Below are 22,515 nucleotides of genomic sequence, written 5' to 3' on the forward strand. Positions count from 1 at the left end.
ATGTTCTCCCCGTGTCCGCGTGGGTTTCCTCCGGGTGCTCCGGTTTCCCCCACAGTCCTAAGACATGCAGGTTAGGTTAACTGGTGACTCTAAATTGAGCGTAGGTGTGAAAGTGAGTGTGAATGGTTGTCTGTGTCTATGTGTCAGCCCTGTGATGACCTGGCGACTTGTCCAGGGTGTACCCCGCCTTTCGCCCGTAGTCAGCTGGGATAGGCTCCAGCTTGCCTGCGACCCTGTAGAACAGGATAAAGCGGCTACAGATAATGAGATGAGATGAGATGAGATGAGGACTATATAGTGATCTCATTGATAAAATGAAAAAACACTTTCGGACACTACTTCGTCACGCTGTTATTTACGTCATTATTGTCACAGAATTAAAACGTGCCAGATCAGTCAGCTGGTGGGTTTTCAAACGAATAAATACATGCATGTATTTTTGTGATAAATCCGTATTATACTGAGCGGATTTCCGACATTAATCAATACAAAGTACTTTGCGTCTGCTGCATCTTTTAAATCAAGGCTGAATACTTTCTTCTTCGCCGCTGCCTTTTATTAAATCAAATTTGAGGCTTTTGATTTGATTTCCTTCAGCGCAACCGCAATGCATGATGGGATATATTGCTTTGGTTAGTGACCATCGGTTGTACACTACTTTTCGTGTTGCATTGTGGGATACTTTGAGTGCACTATGTAGGGTGTAAATAATCCTCACTATACATTCGGACAGCACTACAAAATGGCGAACTCACTGTATAGTCCACTATATAGTGAGTAGTGAGTGATTTCAGACACAGGGCATATGACTGTAGAATAGCTGTTACTGCAGAATAATATAGAAATAATAATATCCTATAATTTGCCAGAAAATGAATCAGCACCAGGTGGTGCAGTGGTTAGCACTGTCGCTTCGCAGCAAAAAGGTTCTGGGTTCGAACCTACTGGCCAACGGGGGCCTTTCTGTGTGGAGTTTGCATGTTCTACTCATGTCTTCATGGGTTTCCTCCAGGTGCTCCGGTTTCCTCCTGCAGTCCAAAGACATGTGGAATAGGTCAACTGGCTACTCTAAATTGCCCATGAAGGTGAATGGATGTCTGTCTCTCTGTGTTAACCCTGCGATAGACTGGCGATCTGTCCAGGGTGAGTTCCGCCTCTTGCCCAATGTCAGCTTGGATTGGCTCCAACTTCCCCCATGACCCACAATGGATAAGCGGTCCAGAGAATGAGTAAATCAATCAACACTTGTCTTCTAAAGGTCCGTGTCCATCCATGACATACAAAAATGAAATGAAATCTACAATTACTTGTATTTGCTGCCTTTACAGAAATGCAAGTTTTGCTCTTGGTTTGGGTCTTGGAACACAATGATCTGATACCGTTGGCTGATACCGTCGCCAACTTTGTTGGAGGAGGTTATGTTTTCATCTCCGTTTGTTTGTCTGTTCCCAATGTAACTCAAAAAGTAGTGAACAGATTGGGATGAAATTTGGTGTACAGCTTTTGTATTATCCTAGGTTCAAGTGATTTGATTTTGATGTTGATAATATGTGGCTTGGTGGAGGTATGCGCTCTACGAAGTGCCCTTCTAGTTTTACAAGGGATTGGCTTACTCTTATTCATGCACTCTATTGTAGCTGCGTGTCTGACACTTGTTTTATAGACAAGTCGTTATGATCCTTCTTCTACACAGGAGGACATGAGTCACTCTCAGCTGTGTGTGTGTGTGTGGGGCCGTGCTGTGAAAGCTTTGTGAGTCAGATCTTCGTCGGGATGTTATGTTTATAGTCAGCATGTGTTTCTCCTAAAATTCAAGAGAGAGAAAATGGGGGTGGGAGACAGAAAAATGGAAAGAGAGAAGAAGTAAGAGAACAGCAAAGGGAAATGATACACAGAAAGATGGGAGAAAGAACAGCAAACAAAAGACTGGAGAACCAGAGACAGAATGGAAAGGTAAAACCGAGACAGTAAAATGCAGGGATAGAAAAATAAAAAGAAATAGCGAATAGATGTGGAAGAGGTTGAGAGAAGAATCAACAGAACACACAGAGGTTAAAAAAATAAAGCTCCAGTGTTATGTAAAGCAGGAGTTTATTTTTCTTGTTCGTCTCCAGCGCAAGTTTGTGACGTACCTCGATGTGGAATGCGTTTCTCTCTCTCTCTTTTCCCCCCTTCTACATTCTTCACTATCAGACCTGTCTCTAATGTTCTCTTTAGGCTTCCTGCATGCTGACTGAAGCTTTATAACACGGTATAGGGGTCAAGAAGTTCACCGCACTAAACGCTACACCTGATAAATCTGCTACCCCTTTTTTACTGGAAGGAAGCCGGGAATATACACTATATTGCCAAAAGTATTCGCTCACCTGCCTTGACTCACATATGAGCTTAAGTGACATCCCATTCCTAATCCATAGGGTTCAATATGACGTCGGTCCACCCTTTGCAGCTAGAACAGCTTCAACTCTTCTGGGAAGGCTGTCCACAAGGTTTAGGAGCGTGTTTATGGGAATTTTTGACCATTCTTCCAGAAGCGCATTTGTGAGGTCACACACTGATGTTGGACGAGAAGGCCTGGCTCTCAGTCTCCGCTCTAATTCATCCCAAAGGTGTTCTATCGGGTTGAGGTCAGGACTCTGTGCAGGCCAGTCAAGTTCATCCACACCAGACTCTGTCATCCATGTCTTTATGGACCTTGCTTTGTGCACTGGTGCACAGTCATGTTGGAAGAGGAAGGGGCCAGCTCCAAACTGTAAAAACAGTCTGCATGCCTAGGTGCTTGATTTTATACACCTGTGGCCATGGAAGTGATTGGAACACCTGATTCCGATAATTTGGATGGGTGAGCAAATACTTTTGGCAATATAGTGTATGTCACTTTTACTAGCTTTATCAAGAGAAGGCATGTCCATGTCTCCTCATCCACTTTTCACTCAAGCATAACCACTATTCTGGGAATATTTGTTTGACATAGTGATAAGGCTGGACAGTTATGATGTAAGGCAGGATGATGTGAAGAAATTATGCTTACTTTGTGATATGCTGGTGCATCTCAAACAATTAGAATATCGTGAAAATTCAATATTTTCCATCAATTATTGAAGAAAGCGAAAATTTAATATATTCTCAACTCATTACATGTAAACTACGATGCTTCAAGCATTTTTCTATTTTAATTTTGATAATTATGGCCTACAGTGCAAAAACATATGAGAAATATGAGAATATTTCATTTAGAGTTTGAATAAAACAGTATAAATACCGTCTATCTCTCGGTCTAGTTCAGTACACACAACCACAATCATGGGGAAGACGGCTGACTTGACAGTTGTCCAAAAGATGATCATCAACACCCTCCAAAAGGAGGCTAAGGGCCTCTGCATGCTCTTGCGACAAGGCTTTTGCAGATAGCTTTTCGCAGACAGTTGTAATTTATCGTTGAGCGGGGAGTAATAGGCGTGCGCAATGTTATTCACCGCCACAACGCAAGGGGGCGCGAAGTCGCGAAATCGCTAGGAGTAGTTGGTGGGTGTGGTTAGTGGAGTGTTTATCCTCCGGTTACTTATAATGACTAGAACTGGAGTCGTATAGATGTACGTACTTCCTCACTTCCTCGATCAACCGCTCTTTGTGCTGCTCCATCTTCGCTCGTGTTTTTAAAAATGGCGGTCGTGAAAACAAACCAAACCGGGAAAGTAGGGAAGCGGAAGTGCGTGTACAGTGGATGTAGAGTGGACCAATCAGAGCCCTCTTGTCTGCGACGCTGTCTGCGAGGCTTCTGCGGTGGTCACAATTTTTGGGAGGTGCGTGCAGAGCGTCTGCGAAGGTGGGGGGGGGGCTACGCAGACACCATCTGCGACGCCATCTGCGAGGACTGCGTTGTCAGCATAAATTGGCCTTAAGTCACAGAAGGTCATTGCTGAAAAGGTTGGCTGGAGAAGGTGCACAAGCAACAGGGATGAGTGCAGCCTTGAGAGGATTGTCAAGAAAAGTCAATTCAAGAACTTGGGAGAGCTTCACAAGGAGTGGACTGAGGCTGGTGTCAGTGCATCAAGAGCCACCACATGCAAGCGTCTTTAGGAAAGGGGCTACAACTGTCGCATTCCTAATATCAAGCCACTCCTGAACCAGAGACAAAGTCAGAAGCGTCTTACCTGGGCTAAGAAGAGAAAGAACTGGACTATTGCTCATTGGTCCAAAGTCCTCTTTTCAGATGAAAGTAAATTTTGCATTTAATTTGAAAATCAAGGTTCTAGAGTCTGGACGATGAGTCGAGAGGCACAGAATCCGAGGTGTTTGAAGTCCAGTGTGAAGTTTCTGCAGTCTGTGATGATTTGGGGTGCCATGTCATCTGCTGATGTTGGTCCACTGTGTCAAGTGCAAAGTCAATGCAGCTGTCTACCAGGAGATTTTAGAGCACTTCATGCTTCCCTCTGCTGACGAGCTTTATGGAGATGCTGATTTCCTTTTTCAGCAGGACTTAGCACCTACCCACAGTGCCAAAACTACTACCAAATGGTTTGCTGACCATGATATTACTGTGCTTGATTGGCCAGCCAACTCATCTGACCTGAACATAGAGGATCTATGGGGTATTGTCAACAGGAAGATGAGAAACACCCCACCCAAAAATACAGATGAGCAGAAGGCCGCTATCAAAGCAACCTGGGCTTCAGTAACACCTCAGCAGTGCCACAGGCTGATTGCCTCCATGCCACGCCGCATTGATGCAGTAATTCATGGTAAAGGAGCCCCAACCAAGTATTAAGTATATAAATGAACATACTTTTATTTTTATACTGTATGTATTTTTAAAATTTCATGTATTATGTATCAGAGGTGGCACGGTGGTGTAGTGGTTAGCACTGTCGCCTCACAGCAAGAAGGTTCTGGATTCAAACCTACTGGTCGACCGGGGCCTTTCTGTGTAGAGTTTGCATGTTCTGCTCGTGCCTGCGTGGGTTTCCTCCGGGTGCTCCAGTTTCCTCCCACAGCCCAAAGACATGCGGATTCGGTCAACTGGCTCCTCTAAATTGCCCATAGGTATGAATGGATGTCTATCTCTCTGTGCTAACTCTGCGATAAACTGGCGATCTGTCAAGGGTATGCCCTGCCTCGCACCCAAAGTCAGCTCGGGTTGGCTCCAGCTCACTCCCAAAGTATAGATAATGAATAAATATGAACAAAAAAGTATATCTTCATTAATAAAGCATAACCAAAGATATTTTGAAGAAAAAGCATTATATGGAGAAAAAGATACACAGTACTGTGCAAAAGTATTCGGCTCCTACAGAGAAATGCTGTAAAGCATTTGATGCCTTCAAAAATAGTGAAATTAAATATCTTTACATTTAAAAAATACTATAAAGAGTAGTAAACAGTAATAAACAGAAGTCAATATTTGGTCTAAAAACTTTTTGCATTTTTTTAAAGGTACAATTTGTGCAGCTTTTATCAGGAAATTATCCACTAAGTTTTACCGAGGGAGTTTGCATGTTCTCCCAATGTCCACGTGGGTTTCCTCCGGGTGCTCCGGTTTCCCCCACAGTCCAAAGACATGCAGGTTAGGTTAACTGGTGGCTCTAAATTGACCGTAGGTGTGAAATGTGAGTGTGAATGGTTGTCTGTGTCTATGTGTCAGCCCTGTGATGACCTGGCGACTTGTCCAGGGTGTACCCCGCCTTTCGCCCGTAGTCAGCTGGGATAGGCTGCAGCTTGCCTGCGACCCTGTAGGACAGGATAAAGCAGCTAGGGATAATGAGATGAGATGAGTTTTACCGAGCGTCTCGGAGAATCTGCCACAGTTCATGTGGACACTCTGACTGTCACACTTGCAGCAAAACCCAGCAACCTTCATTATCTCATCTCATTATCTCTAGCCGCTTTATCCTTCTACAGGGTCGCAGGCAAGCTGGAGCCTATCCCAGGTGACTACGGGGGAAAGGCGGGGTACACCCTGGACAAGTCGCCAGGTCATCACAGGGCTGACACATAGACACAGACAACCATTCACACTCACATTCACACCTACGGTCAATTTAGAGTCACCAGTTAACCTAACCTGCATGTCTTTGGACTGTGGGGGAAACCGGAGCACCCGGAGGAAACCCACGCGGACACGGGGAGAACATGCAAACTCCACACAGAAAGGCCCTCGCCGGCCACGGGGCTCGAACCCAGGACCTTCTTGCTGTGAAGCAACAGCGCTAACCACTACACCACCGTGCCGCCCGCAACCTTCATTAGGTTTTTTTTTTGTCTGAAAAGTGGTCTCTTCCATAACCTGTTGCTTTCTTTTCTGACCTACAAACATTTTCTGTAACATTACTTTTAGAACAAAAAAAATGTAATATTGAAATGTAAAAATCTAAAATGTTTTTCGACATACTGAACAATGCAAAGTTAGAGTAAACATGAAGTAATGAGTAACAAAGCTTGTTAAAAAAAAGGTGCCTCAGACTTTTGCACAGTACCGTATACTCACCTGCCACTTTATTAGGAACACCTACAGTGGTGCTTGAAAGTTTGTGAACCCTTTAGAATTTTCTATATTTCTCGATAAATATGACCTAAAACGTCATCAGATTTTCACACAAGTCCTAAAAGTAGATAAAAAGAACCCAGTTAAACAAATGAGACAAAAATATTATACTTGGTCATTTATTTATTGAGGAAAATGATCCAATATTACATATCTGTGAGTGGCAAAAGTATGCGAACCTTTGCTTTCAGTGTCTGGTGTGACCCCCTTGTGCAGCAATAACTGCAACTAAACGTTTCCGGTAACTGTTGATCAGTCCTGCACACCGGCTTGGAGGAATTTTAGCCCGTTCCTCCATACAGAACAGCTTCAACTCTGGGATGTTGGTGGGGTTCCTCACATGAACTGCTCGCTTCAGGTCCTTCCACAACATTTTGATTGGATTAAGGTCAGGACTTTGACTTGGCCATTCCAAAACATTAACTTTATTCTTCTTTAACCATTCTTTGGTAGAACGACTTGTGTGCTTAGGGTCGTTGTCTTGCTGCATGACCCACCTTCTCTTGAGACTCAGTTCATGGACAGATGTCGACATTTTCCTTTAGAATTCACTGGTATAATTCAGAATTCATTGTTCCATCAATGATGGCAAGCCGTCCTGGCCCAGATGCAGCAAAACAGGCCCAAGCCATGATACTACCACCACCATGTTTCACAGATGGGATAAGGTTCTTATGCTGGAATGCAGTGTTTTCCTTTCTCCAAACATAACGCTTCTCATTTAAACCAAAAAGTTCTATTTTAGTCTCATCTGTCCACAAAACATTTTTCCAGTAGCCTTCTGGCTTGTCCGCGTGATCTTTAGCAAACTGCAGATGAGCAGCAATGTTCTTTTTGGAGAGCAGTGGCTTTCTCCTTGCAACCCTGCCATGCACACCATTGTTGTTCAGTGTTCTCCTGATGGTGGACTCATGAACATTAACATTAGCCAATGTGAAAGAGGCCTTCAGTTGCTTAGAAGTTACCCTGGGGTCCTTTGTGACCTCACCGACTATTACACGCCTTGCTCTTGGAGTGATCTTTGTTGGTCGACCACTCCTGGGGAGGGTAACAATGGTCTTGAATTTCCTCCATTTGTACACAATCTGTCTGACTGTGGATTGGTGGAGTCCAAACTCTTTAGAGATGGTTCTGTAACCTTTTCCAGCTTGATGAGCATCAACAACGCTTTTTCTGAGGTCCTCAGAAATCTCCTTTGTTCGTGCCATGATACACTTCCACAAACATGTGTTGTGAAGATTAGACTTTGATAGATCCCTGTTCTTTAAATAAAACAGGGTGCCCACTCACACCTGATTGTCATCCCATTGACTGAAAACACCTGACTCTAATTTCACCTTCAAATTAACTGCTAATCCTAGAGGCTCACATACTTTTGCCACTCACAGATGTGCAATATTGAATCATTTTCCTCACTAAATAAATGACCAAGTATAATATTTTTGTCTCATTTGTTTAACTGGGTTCTCTTTATCTACTTTTAGGACTTGTGTGAAAATCTGATGATGTTTTAGGTCATATTTATGCAGAAATATAGAAAATTCTAAAGGGTTCACAAACTTTCAAGCACCATTGTATTCACCTGCAGTTTTATGCAGTTCTCTAATCAGCCGATGCCTTGACAACAACACGATGCATAAAATCATGCAGATACAAATCAAGAGCTTCAGTTCATGTTCACATCAAACATCAGAATGGGAAAAATTGTGATCTCAAAGTGTGACTTTCATTTCACTGTGGCACTGTGGGTGTTGGTTTGAGCCAGATGGACTGGTTTGAGTATTTCAGAACCTGCTGATCTCCTGGGGTTTTCACACACAGCAGTCTCTTGAGTTTACACAGAATGGCGCAAAAGACAAAAAACATCGAGCAAGCGATAGTTCTATGGGTCGAAACAAATGCCTTGTTGTTGAGAGGTCAGAGGAGGCCAGGAAGGATATAGCAACTCATAGCAACTCTTTACAACCATGGTGAGCAGAAAAGCATCTCAGCATGCAACAGCAGAAGAACACATTGGGTTCCACTTCTACAGCCAAGAACAGGAATCTTAGAATCAACAAGAAGTTCCTATTAAAGTGGCCAGCGAGTGGATACAAAGCCCACCTTCATATGATGATATGATACTGATATCATGATAAATCATGTACACTTTTCTCATAGATAACATGGATATCATTGTTACTCACAGTGACAACTGAATGGACGTTCGGATGCATTTCTGGAACAAATGTTTATTTTTTTAGAACAGTTAGACGTCTGTCAGGTTCTTTTATAACTTTTTTTTTTTAACCTATTTGTTCTGCTCTCACCCTTCCACCTTTCCTTTCTCACTCACTCCCGGACCCTAATCAAAACATGAAAATGTAGTATTTAAAATGGGACAAAATGTTCTTGGCTGAGCATCAGAGTACTTGAAGTCATCTATGTTGCCCCTTTTCCACCAAAGCAGTTCCAGGGCTGGTTCGGGGCCAGTGCTTAGTTTGGAACCGGGTTTTCTGTTTCCACTGACAAAGAACTGGCTCTGGGGCCAGAAAAACCGGTTCCAGGCTAGCACCAACTCTCTGCTGGGCCAGAGGAAAGAACCACTTACGTCAGTGGGGGGGCGGAGTTGTTAAGACCAACAACAATAACAAGACCGCGAAAGATCGCCATTTTTAAGCGACGAGAAGCAGCAGCTGTACAAACGCGAAGTCATCCATTATTGTTGTTGTTGTTGTTGCTGCTGCTTCTTCCGTGTTGTTTTTGCTTCGATATTCGCACCAAGGTTTATGCAAACGTAGCGACGTAACTGACGTATACAGCGACGTAATGACGTGTCTTCCGTTAGCACCGCGAGCTATGGAAAAGCAAACTGGTTCTCAACTGGCTCGCAAGTTGAACGAGTTGTGAACCAGCACCAGCACTGGCTCCGAACCAGCCCTGGAACTGATTTGGTGGAAAAGGGGTATGTGTGATAAACAGCTGAGTGAATCATATCGGACCTGCAGCTGGTTTAAGACACAATTACCCACTTTCAGGTCAGGCGATTAGGTGTAATTTGATTGACTCATAAATCAAGTGCTCATGGTTGCTACCTGGTTGTAAAACGTTTTTTTAATCTCACAGTAACTGGTGTGTAAGGAGAAGGTGTTAACGGTGTGCTATTTTAAAAGAAGCACAGGAACCACAAATAGACCTTCAATTCGAATTAGGTCTGAAAAACCCAGTGGATGTTGCTGTGGCTGAATTCTGGGGGAGGAAAAAAAGATTGGGTTTTGGCCAGAATAAGTATTTTCCATCTACGACCAAGTTTGACACTGCAATTTAGAAACCATAAATATATTTCACCAAAATGACTTGGAACTGTTTTGGTTTACTTTTTAATCATGCCTAGGCTCTCTGCAAAGATTATGTTGGATAAGATGCGTAAATCCTTCCTGGCTGAGTGTGATTTCCTTGCACAGTAAATGTCATGTTTGGATTAAATTGTTCCATAGCTAGATATTGTAGCAAAGTGGGTGTACGCCTGATCAGTTCAGTTTGTATTTGCATGTAAGCAGTCAACATGTCTCTGTCTTTTAAAATTCTAGAACTTTATTTGTCTTAATAAATGTGAAAAATATTTCAATTCATGGCGGCACGGTGGTGTAGTGGTTAGCGCTGTCGCCTCACAGCAAGAAGGTCTGGGTTCGAGTCCTGCGGCCGGCGAGGGCCTTTCTGTGCGGAGTTTGCATGTTCTCCCCGTGTCCGCGTGGGTTTCCTCCGGGTGCTCCGGTTTCCCCCACAGTCCAAAGACATGCAGGTTAGGTTAACTGGTGACTCTAAATTGACCGTAGGTGTGAATGTGAGTGTGAATGGTTGTCTGTGTCTATGTGTCAGCCCTGTGATGACCTGGCGACTTGTCCAGGGTGTACCCCGCCTTTCACCCGTAGTCAGCTGGGATAGGCTCCAGCTTGCCTGCGACCCTGTAGAACAGGATAAAGCGGCTAGAGATAATGAGATGAGATGAGATTTCAATTCATGAAAGTCTGTAGCTTTCACATCAACAGTACTGTGCAAAAGTCAGAAACCACCCTTTTGTTGTCATCAAATGGCCATTCAGTACTTCGAGTTATTTAGGCCCCGTCCACACGAGTACGTTTTTGTCGAATCTGCATAAATCGTTTCGGCCTCGCGTCCAGACGGAGCTGGCTTTTTCGAGGTGTGTAACCAGTATTTTTTGAAAACGGGTCCCAGAGTGGGAAAATCCTAAAACGCCGGATAGCCCGGAGTCGTCTGGACGGCGAAGCGGATTTTTTCAGAAACGATGACGTATAAGCCCCGCCTCTCTAACCTTTAACCTCAGCCACCGCCGCTAGACGCGTCATAACAACAACAACGGCGGACTACAGGCTTGTGCTCGTACTGCAGAAACAACTCAGTCTATTACGGCTGCTACAACAAAACCTTCTGCTTTTATATTACTGCGAGGAGCAACAAAACTTCTCGTGTTATGAGCTTGTTTTGTAAACAGCGCGTGACCTTTATACGGATGCTCCATGGCTTCTCTTCCGGTTTTAGTGTATTGGTGTGGCAGCGTCACAGCGCCACATACAGGCCTGGCATATGTACTACAACGTTTTGGGTCGTTTCCAGTGAATCGAAACGACGCCGTGTTTATGGAGATTTTTTTCAAAACGACAGCGTAATGGGTGAGGCCACGTACTCGTGTGGACGGGGCCTTAGTGGCAAACAATAACAATGGAAAAATGTACAGTACTTATTTTTGCACAGTACTAAATATGGAAATGCTGCAAAACCCTGTTCTCGGACAGATTGCACCTGGTGTTGTGATAAAAGATGTTGCCGTTGGTTGGGAAGATTCCACACAACAAGAAACAATCTTGGTGAAGGTGAAAGAAATTCCTAAAGTTCTCAGGGATAAAACTACTGGACAAAGCTGAAATGGAAAACAATACAAAACCAAAGCAAAGACCTTAAACAACCCAACAGTCAATTGGTTCAATAATATGCAGTTGGAAAATTCATGGAACCACAAAGGTTTCACACAAGATTCCACTCGACGCTCTCAGACTGATTGTAAGGACAGTAATAGAGAAGCTAGCAATCGCTTGAAAAGAGTTGCAGGATGACCGGAAAGCAGCAGGAACACCAGTTACACAGAGAACAATAGATTCTCAGAATGTTCTGTTCAGTATCACAAATAAACTTGACCACGCCCTCAGTAAATCCCTGAAGGTCAAACTTCTTGAAACACTCGTTTGGCCCTTTGCAACCTATGGTGCCAAAAGTTGGACCTTCAGGAAAGATGATATGAAGCGCATCGAGGCATTCAAGTTGCTCGGAGACCGCAGGATTTTACAGGTTAGCTGGGTGGAACATAGAACTGTTGAGTCCGTTCTGCAGGAACTGAACACCCAAAGGAAACTCCTGCCTGCTATCATCAAACGTAAGCTAGCCTATTTTGGCCACATAACAAGAGCTGGAGGTCTAACATGTACTATCTTGGAGGGCCAAGTGAAGGGGACTAGATCAAGAGGTCGGCCTAGGAGGAGATGGATGGATGGCATTCAAGACTGGAAGGGCCTGACCGGTGCCGCGTGCTCTGCCATGACATGGGACAGGCAGGGTTGGAGGAGTGCGTGTGCGTCTCCCAGGATCGCTGACCCTCAAACATGAGGATGGCCAGAGAGAGAGAGAGATCACAAATAAAACATTTGTAGATTTCATTCTGTTTTTGCCATTGAAGCTGTTGATAGATTTATGAACAAAAATTAATAATAATGATGATGGGAAAATGATTGGTTCTGACCTGCCCATTGTGTACCCTGCCTCTCGCCTGAAGCCAGCTAGGATTGGCTCCAATTTCCTCCATGACCCTGATGGACAAGCAGTATAGATAATGGATGGGTGGATGGATATTGAACTTTAAGATTGACCTGCATGGCTGTTTGACTGAAGCTAGAATTAATGTACTGTACATTTCTCCATCTTTATTGTTTGCCACCAAAAAGTCTCTGACTTTTGTACTGGACTGTATATATTGTAGAAAATGTCAAAATTTCATGATGTGAATGGTTTACGTTCATATTTTGGTGAGAATGTTGAAATGTTTGTGCTGAAAGAGCATGGTCTCAGAAAGATCTGAACTTTACTTGATTTCTTTCACTTCCATCCATCCTTTACCGCTTATCCTGTGCAGGGTCGTGGGGAAGCTGGAGTCTATCCCAACTGACTACGGGTGAGAGGCGGGGTACACCCTGGACAAGTAGCCAGGTCATCGCAGGGCCGACACATAGAGACAAACAACCATTCACACTCACATTCACACCTACGGTCAATTTAGAGTCACCAGTTAGCCTAACCTGCATGTCTTTGGACTGTGGGGAAAACCGGAGCACCCGGAGGAAACCCACGCGGACACGGGGAGAACATGCAAACTCCACACAGAAAGGCCCCTGTCAGCTACTGGGCTCGAACCCAGAACCTTCTTGCTGTGAGGCGACAGTGCTAACCACTACACCACCTTGCCGCCCAATTCTTTCATTTATCTCACTTTATTACCTCGCCCGGGACGAAGTCCACCAGGGGGCGAGGTATTGTTTTCGGTGGGGTTTGTTTGTTTTTTTGTGAATGATGGTCCGGGAAAACGGCTGGACCAGTCTTCATGAAACTTTCAGGATAATTGGGTATTGGTCTCAAATAGAACCTCCAACATTTTGGGGGTCATCCGGTCAAGGTTTTTGTGGCTACTGCTTCATATAGAGGCGGTAGCCACTATGTCATCATACTGTAAGAATGTAAGAGTGTAAAAATTGTGCAGTACAGTGTGTTCTGATTGGCTGAGAATCAGAATCAGAACCATGTTTATCAGCCAAGTATTTTCACACACAAGGTCAAAATCAAGGTCACCAAAAAGGTCAAAATAGTTTTTTTCGTAATATCTTCCTTCACATTCATCATAAGTGCTACCGGGCGAGGTTTGTTTTGCCTGGCAACACTTGTTTATTCATGTTTCTAGTTCTTATTATGGTTGTTTCACAATCAGGGTATACTTTTCAGGTCCACAGTAATCCAAAAATCAAATCGAACATTTTTGTGTTTCCCTGCTGCCAAAAAATATGCTTTAAACTGGAAATTAATTGCACAGAATTTCACAGCTACAGGTCATATATTGGGTATGTGACTTGTGGTGAGAAGACAGCATATAGTGTATTTCTAAAATTGACCCCCTTTGTCAATTTATAGTCCACTAGAGTAAGGTATATAGAGTAAAAAACTGTTGAAATATATGTGATTTAAAGGCGTCACACAGTGGCGATAAAAGTCGCATTATTCTGCACCAGAATGTTTTCGAGATTCGAAATAAATTGACCGTCGATTTTTCAAAAGCTTCCCGCGGTTGTAATCGGTCCTTATTTGGTCATGCCCATCACTTAAAATTTCCCGCGTTTGCAGCGCCCCCTCTCGGTCAATGGAACAGCTGCGTGACGTCATACCAGTAACCACTCGGTGCAGTTGCAACGGCAGACACACCAGAAAATAGGAGCGATGCTGAGGAAATTAGCTTTGATTTTACCGATACAGAAGAAGAAAATGGCCCACAAGTAGAGATTTTGACAGCTGAATGTCCTGGTGGTATCCAGCCTTACAGATTTGAACCTGAGCGCTCATCTTCAGAAGAAAATGAGGACAGTTCTGACGACGACAGAAACGAAGACGAGAATGAAGAAGACCGGCGACTTGAAGACTTGTTTTGGTTGGTTTCTCTGACTAAATCACTACTTGTGTGTATTTTTAAAGACCATTTTCTCTTGAATTAGAATGCTGTGTGATTAATCTATGATTATGTGTAATACTGATAGCTGTAGGGGGTGAAAGTATAGCTAGAAAGATTGAATTCTAGCAACTTGACAGCTTGCGATCTCGCGAAATGCAGTGGGCCTTCTGATACAGTAGACCCCTTGATATTCCAGTTTTCATCATTTTCCTTTTATTGGGGTTGATTTTAACTTAATATTCAGTATGTTATAGGCTGGGAGTATTGAGCTTTGTATTGTATTGTTTAGTAAACGTACAATCGTCAATAATAAGTGATAATTATTAGTTAAAGGCAGCTCTGTGGCATAAATCTTTCAATTAATCTTCTGTCATCCATTTGCTAAAATTATGTGCCACATGTTATCAAGACAACACTTCATATGACAAATACATAAATGTATGAAAATCATTTTGTACAATTAATGATTGATACATAGAAACACTTAAAACATGTGTTTTTAAAAAAATCTTTTTTTCTATCAATACCTAGCCATGACCTTGAAATCAGATCCATTGATAACAGTCACAAATAGTGTTCAGTGTTCGTTGTTACAGCCAAACACGATACACCGATTAGGCATTTTGTATCACAGAATATTAATACATCATTTCATAGTGTTTTGAGTGTTCAAAACTATCCACAAACTGAATAAATCTACAAAATCCGCAATGTAAACAACTCTGGTAAATGCACGCTATAGAGAAAACATGCGACAGGCCAGCATCACCCAAGGGAGGTTACTGGTATGACGTCACACATAAGTTGACCTAGTTAACGGCTGGCTGCCTTAATTTGGCTGTGCGCGTCAACTTTAAATGCTTGTAGCGGGCGCATCGTGACACTGAGATCGCGGGAAACCGAGGGGCTTGAATAACCCACCAAACCCAACATTTTGACACATGATATAGCCTGATTGCTGAAATTACCGCACAACGCCTTTAAGTACTGTGCAGCAGTGTTTGTACATGGTGGTGACTGTAATAACAACTGAAGCGGTGACGATCCTTGTGGTTTTCCAGAGAGGACACTTTTTGACAGATTCACATTTCAACCACATGTGAAAGTCCCTTCCCACGCCACGTGGCGCATAGGGCAGCGCCGATCTCCGTTTCCGTAGCTCTTGGCCTCTTGCATAGCTAGGGTTACAGTGGGGGGCTGGTCCTCTGGTAACCGCGAGAGTTTGACTCCCCACTCGCATCTGTATTGCAGCATGTCTTGCCAGACGGCAGTAGGTACAATTTTTATGATGGTCTTTGGTATGACCCGACCGTGAATAGAACAAGCGATCTCCCAATCAAGAGGCTGACCACTAGGCCAACTCGCGGCAACCATATGTGAAGCTCTGCTGCAAATGTGTCTCATATCTGTTTCAAGTCCTGTTTTTTTTTTACTGTACAACAACAGAGTATTCTGCTTCAAAAGAAACAAATATTTTCTTCAAAAATCATTTACAACCTCATCATATGGTGAGTGTTTTCTGGAGAGGACATTTTTGACGGACAAAGGATACTGTCATAGGCACTGAGCTTACATAAAAATGTAACTTCCACTTAAATATCTTTCTATTTTGAATGAAAGTACTATATACGTCCCAAAGTCAAACCAAGTCACAAGGTCAGTACTGAGCCCATATTTGACTCTTAAGAACATATTTATAAGAACTTATAAGAGACATTAGTGCTGTAGGTAGGGCTGATACGTATGTCCTTGTAAAATAAGGTAGAAGAAACTCCAGCATATATCCACTCACTGGCCACTTTAATAGGAACTTGTTGTTGATTCTAAGATTCCTGTTCTTGGCTGCAGGAGTGGAACCCAATGTGCTCTTCTGCTGTTGCATGCTGAGATGCTTTTCTGCTCACCACGGTTGTAAAGAGTTGTTATGAATTGCTATATCCTTCCTGGCAAAAAAGCTCGAACCAATCTGTCCATTTTCCTCTGACCTCTCTTATCAACAAGGCGTTTGTTTCCACCCACAGAACTGTCGCTCACTCAAAGTTTTTTGTTTTTCGCACCATTCTGTCTGTGTAAACTCTAGAGACTGTTGTGTGTGAAAACCCCAGGAGATCAGCAGTTTCTGAAATACTCAAACCAATCCATCTGGCTCAAACCAGTACTCATGCCACAGTGAAATGAAAGTCACACTTTGAGATCACAATTTTTCCCGTTCTGATGTTTGAAGTGAACATTTAACTGAAGCTTTTGATTTGTATCTGCGTGATTTGATGCATCGTGCTGCTGTCAAGGGATCGGCTGATTACAGAACCGCATAAAACAGCAGGTGGATGGGTGTTTCTAATAAAGTGGAGTGTATATTGGACCTAGTTGCAGGAGTTAGTTGGTGTTTATTCAAAGAAACAACCATGATTGTGAAACAGTTCATTATAACCATATATTTTTACCAAACACTCACTGGATTGCTGCAACTTAAAGAACGACCATAGGAAAGACAATTGTTGTTGTGATCAATTACAAGACATTAAAGTGCATATCACGGGTAAATTCAGGAGCAAGATCAATGTAATTCTCCTATTTTATATTCAACTTTGGTCAAATATCTGTAACATTCTGCATTCTCTGCAATTTTTTTACCTTGCGCAATACCAGGAAAATTCAGTTGAAATCAAGCCATTTGAGGCGAATTGGTCCGCCTCTGAAAAAACTTGGCGTTTGGATTTCCCGGCAAACACTGATTTTCGTGACATCACGTGCGGGACGCCTCCTTCTGAATCCTACGTCAGCGCTGGTTTGTTTATGAGAAAATGACCTAGTGGTTTTCTGCAAATTTCTTCAACGTTATCACGTAATTATTCAAATGGTTAACAGATGTATCGTAGGAGGGTGTAGCAACACCAATCATGATGGGATTAGTACTCATCGTTTTCCAAAAGACCGGACAATCAGAGAGAAATGGGAACGCTTCGTGCGAGGCACCCGGAAAAATTGGCTCCATGCTACAGACTACAGCATTATTTGCGGTGCTCACTTCACAAGGCCCGACGACTTTGAGAACTATTTGCAGTGGGAAATGGGCTTCGCGAGGCAACTTGATCTGAAAAAAGACGCAGTTCCATCTGTTAGAACGCCCAAAGCAACACCGTCTCCATCTGTGTCAGCGTCACCAAAGGAACCAGCCGTGTTCGTCTCCCCTGACAGAAGGTGAAGTGCCGCATCCACTAGGGGTGTGCAAAAATATCGATACGGCGATATATCGCGATACTTTGTCTTCCGATTCAATATCGATACTCAAAATTTGAATATCGATATTTTTTCAAATAATAAAATCATGTTTCAGATGGGTTGTAAATCCAGTACGACTTCCGCACCTCCGCTCCGCGAGGTGTCGCCATGCCGCTACCTCACTGCAAGGCACTCTTCGTCTTCTCTTTTTTCCCCGGCGGTTGCAGTGAGGAAAAAAAAAACAGGCAAGCATGGCTGTTAACATAAATCTAGAGACGCCGCCGAACTTTAAGGCAGATGTTTGGAGGCACTTTGGATTCCAAAGGAAAGGAGAAAAAAAAACAGTGAGCCGGACAAAGAGAATGCACTTTGCAAAACCTGTTTCGCTCCAATTACATTAAGATGCTCCAATTAAGATGCCCACTGCACTTTTCAATGTGTTTCAGACAGTGTGTTGTTCCTGCAAAATAAGCACAAGTTAAATGTTCTCCGGTATATGTTCTCAAGTTTACAAAGAACAAATTGATATTAGTGTTAGCACTGAAATGTATGTGCAGTCTGCAGTGCAAGTTTTAAGTTTTCATAAAACAATTTGATTCTGCTTGTTAAGCAGCACTGATGTGTCCATGCTTACAGAAAAGTTGATAATACTAGCACAGAAATGGGAATTTTCTGTATGTTGTAGTGAAGCAACTCTTGGTTTTGCCAGCAGTGGAATAGAGACAAATATATGTCTGGCTAGAGTGTGTAGTTATGTATGTGAAATGTAATTTTACAGTGGTCAATAAATTCTGATTTTCTTCAGTGACACAGATATCGTGATGTGGTTGAAATTTCTTGCAATATATCGATTATCGCAGAATCGCTGTACCGTGATAATATCGTTATTGTGGGCAAAATATCGCCATAGTATCATATCGTGAGGTATCTGGTGATACCCAGCCCTAGCATCCACTGAGGCCCTTGAAGCCGAGGACCAAGCAGAGCCGAGAAAAAGACCAAGAAAATCGGCAATTCACAAGTTGACTGTTGCCAGGGTAAGAAATAATTCTGACATCTCATTATATTCTTCATCCAAAGATGAAATAACATTGCGCTCAGGTGACAATTCCATATTTCAATGCAAAATTGCTAGCTGCTAAACTTGGTCTACACAGGCTGTGCACTGAAACCATGCAAAGCTCGCGCAGCCTGCTGGCGCTTCCGCAGAATCTGGCTCCAGACTCCCTTGGGATTTTTCCAGACGCGTTTTGTTATTTTATTTTTTTTCTGCTGTAGACAGATGGCCTTGTGCAAACTATTCTTTAAATAAAATTTTAAAGAATAGTTTCAATAGGTAGACATAATGAACTTTCACTACATATTAAAAATAAGGCCTTGTGCAAAATTACCCTTCTGGATGAGTGTGTAAAGGGACATAGTTCCATATTAAAAAAAACGAAACTGGTCCAGGATATGCACTTTAAACCTCATATGACGTAATACACAGTGCATGATCAGGATTAACTTACTGTGAAATGGGCCAGTTCAGACAGCCGTTCTGTTGAATACTCGATTCTGATCGGTCAGAAGGTTTTTAACAGCACTGTTCTGACAGTCGTCCCAACTGCAAGGTAAATCACAGCTTTACGTGGACTCGCTGCAAATTTACCGACATTAACTTAAAGAGAGAGAAAATACAGAGGTCAGTGAGGGAACAGCTGTTTCTACAGTGCCTTGAAAAAGTATTCATACCCCTTGAACTTTTTCATATTTTTCCACCTTACATTCACGAACTTAAAAGTTTTTTATTGAGATTTTATGTGATAGATCAACACAGAGTAGCACATAATTGTGAAGTGAAACGAAAATGATAAATGGTCTTCAAAATTTTAAACAAATAAAAATCTGAAAAATGTGATGTGCATTAATATTCAGCCCCCCTGCGTCAATACTTTGTAGAGCCACCTTTTGCTGCAATTACAGCTGCAAGTCTTTTGTGGTATGTCTCTACCAGCTTTGCACATCTAGACACTGAAATTTTTGCCCATTCTTCTTTGCAAAATAGCTCAAGCTCAGCCAGACTGGATGCAGAGCGTCTGTGAACAGCAATTTTCAAGTCTTGCCACAGATGCTCAATGGGATTTAGGTCTGGACTTTGACTGGGCCATTCTAACACATGAATATTCTTTGATCTAAACCATTCCATTGTAGCTCTGGCTGTATGTTTAGGGTCATTGTCTTGCTGGAAGGTGAATCTCCTTCCCAGTCTCAAGTCTTTTGCAGCCTCCAACAGGTTTTCTTCCAGGATTGCCCTGTATTTAGCTCCATCCATCTTCCCATCAACTCTGACCAGCTTCCCTGTCCCTGCTGAAGAAAAGCATCCCCATAGCATGATGCTGCCACCACCATGTTTCACAGTGCGGATGGTGTGTGCAGGGTGATGAGCAGTGTTAGTTTTCTGCCACACATAGCGCTTTGTATTTAGGCCAAAAAGTTCAGCTTTGGTCTCATCTGACCAAAGCACCTTCTTCCACATGTTTGCTGTGTCCCCTACATGGCTTCTGGCAAACTGCAAACGGGACTTCTTACGCCTGTCTTTCAACAATGGCTTTCTTCTTGCCACTCTTCCAAAAAGGCCAGATTTGTGGAGTGTACGACTTATAGTTGTCCTGTGCACAGATTCTCCCACCTGAGCTGTGGATTTCTGCAGCTCCTCCAGAGTGATCATGGGCCTCTTGGCTGCTTCTCTGACCAGTTCTCTCCTTGCTCGCTCTGTCAGTTTAGGTGGACGGCCATGTCTTGGTAGGTTTGCAGTTGTGCCATACTTTTTCCATTTTTGAATGATGGATTGAACAGTGCTTCTTGAGATGTTCAGAGCTTGGGATATTTTTTTATAACCTAACCCTGCTTTAAACTTCTCCAGAACTTTATCCCTGACCTGTCTGGTGAGTTCTTTGGTCTTCATGATGCTGTTTGTTCTTCAGTGTTCTCTAACAAACCACTGAGGCCTTCACAGAACAAGTGTATTTATGCTGAGAGTAAATTACACACAGTAGGACTCTATTAACTAATTAGATGACTTCTGAAGGCAATTGATTGCACTGGATTGTATTTAGAGGTATCAGAGTACAGGGGGCTGAATACTAATGCACACCACATTTTTCAGATTTTTATTTGTTTAAAATTTTGAAGACCATTTATCATTTTTGTTTCACTTCACAATTATGTGCTACTCTGTGTTGGTCTATCACATAAAATCTCAATAAAAAACTTTTAAGTTCGTGGTTGTAAGGTGGAAAAATGTGAAAAAGTTCAAGGGGTATGAATACTTTTTCAAGGCGCTGTATCTGTTATAAAATCAGGGAAAACAGGAATTTACGAGTTTCGTGGACATTCCACAACAGTAGGTAACTCGAAATGGATAAAATATACAGTGAGTCATTATTTTATTAGAGGAATTCAGGACTCCAAGACATACTGCTGTTGGAAAAGAATCCACTTCTGAGTCGGAACAGGAACTCTGCTTTCTCTCACACCGTCCTTGAGTGATTATTTTTCCTGTCGCAGCATGCCTTATCATGTTTTATTACAGGCTTAATACAGGTCCAGGAAGACCAACAATGGACCCACACAGATATCTCTGATTATTGGGTGCTCACTGTGTCACTGTTATTCACTGAAGTACAGCGTTTCAAGAATGTTTCTAAGAAGCCACTGTTGATGTTCCCTCGTGATTCATGTAACAACACACGTAACACTGACATCACGACATCAACAAGTGGACACTTGCTGAACGAGGGGAGGAAGGTGGAAACTGAGGAGTGGATTTTAAAATAGGAATGCACTTGATGTCTGGAATAAGCGCAGAAATGCGTAAGGCGATTTTTACGATTTGTTACATAAAGCTGTGTTTGAATGAAGCTAATACAGAAAATTCTGCTTCTGGTGGCTTAACGGTTAAGGCTCTGGGTTAGACCCCGAAGCCGCCGCCAGGCGCCGCTAAAACCGCCATTTAGAATTTGAGCCGCCGCCAGCAAATAATTTTGTAAGCCAATTTGAGCCGCTATCTAATAAAATTTGGCTGAGCCACTAAGAATTGTGTACATCAAATAATGGGTTTATCCACATCATGAGCTACAAGAAAAGTGACACAAACATGATCAACTGTACACACTAGTAGTAACACAATAGAGACGTATAGGCATACACTGTAGAGATTTAGAACTGATATCACAGCACAGAGAGCCACCACAAGCTTGCCGTTGTGACTACCTGTCTGGCTTCCCGCCCCTCACACCGTTACCACGATACACTGGGGAACCCGGGAACCCACCCAGAGCATCAATCGACTCCGATATCGACGAGATGGCTGCATTCTTTGCCGCTGCTGAGGGAAAGTGTAAAGGTATTTTTTGTTTGTTTGTTTGTTTGTTTCACATACTTCGAGATTGATAAAAAAAAAAGTACTCCACCACTCTACTTTCATCATAGTAAGATAGCTGCCAGTCCTTCACTGGTCATTGCTAGTGAGAGTAGATAGCTAGATGCCTTCCTCGAACAATCCAGATTAGCTTATTATTAGCATTGAACTACAATCTTGCTAGATTTATATTTACAATGAAGTAAGAGACCAGGGGACCTGTGGTAATTTGCTATTTATTCCCCCCATTTGTTTGATCCGTTCGCCCGGATATATGCCACACAGTGACGTCCAGTATCAGCCATTTGTAGCCATAAACATTTTGGTGGCTGCAGCAGCCATTAAGGTTTTGGCTGAGTCAGCTAGCCAGCCAATAATTTCATCAGCCAGCCATTATCCTGAAAACAAACGGCTTCGGGGTCTACTCTGGGTTGCTGATCAGAAGGTTGGGAGTTCAAGCCCCAGCACTGCCAACCTGCCATTGTTGGGCCCTTAAGCAAGGTCCTTAAACCTTTCTGCTCCAGAGGTGCTGTATCATGGCTGACCCCAAGTTCCTAACAAGCTGGGATATGATACATGAAGTAAAAAAAT

At 42.9% G+C, this 22,515-nt stretch overlaps 1 protein-coding gene across 1 annotated transcript in view; it reads left to right on the forward strand.

The window, feature by feature from the left end:
- Window positions 1–22,515, forward strand: part of twsg1a (twisted gastrulation BMP signaling modulator 1a) — a 55,185-nt gene that overhangs the window by 13,492 nt on the left and 19,178 nt on the right. The gene's annotated exons all lie outside the window — the stretch shown is intronic.

Source organism: Neoarius graeffei, chromosome 23 (assembly GCF_027579695.1).
Source record: "Neoarius graeffei isolate fNeoGra1 chromosome 23, fNeoGra1.pri, whole genome shotgun sequence".
Taxonomy (NCBI): domain Eukaryota; kingdom Metazoa; phylum Chordata; class Actinopteri; order Siluriformes; family Ariidae; genus Neoarius; species Neoarius graeffei.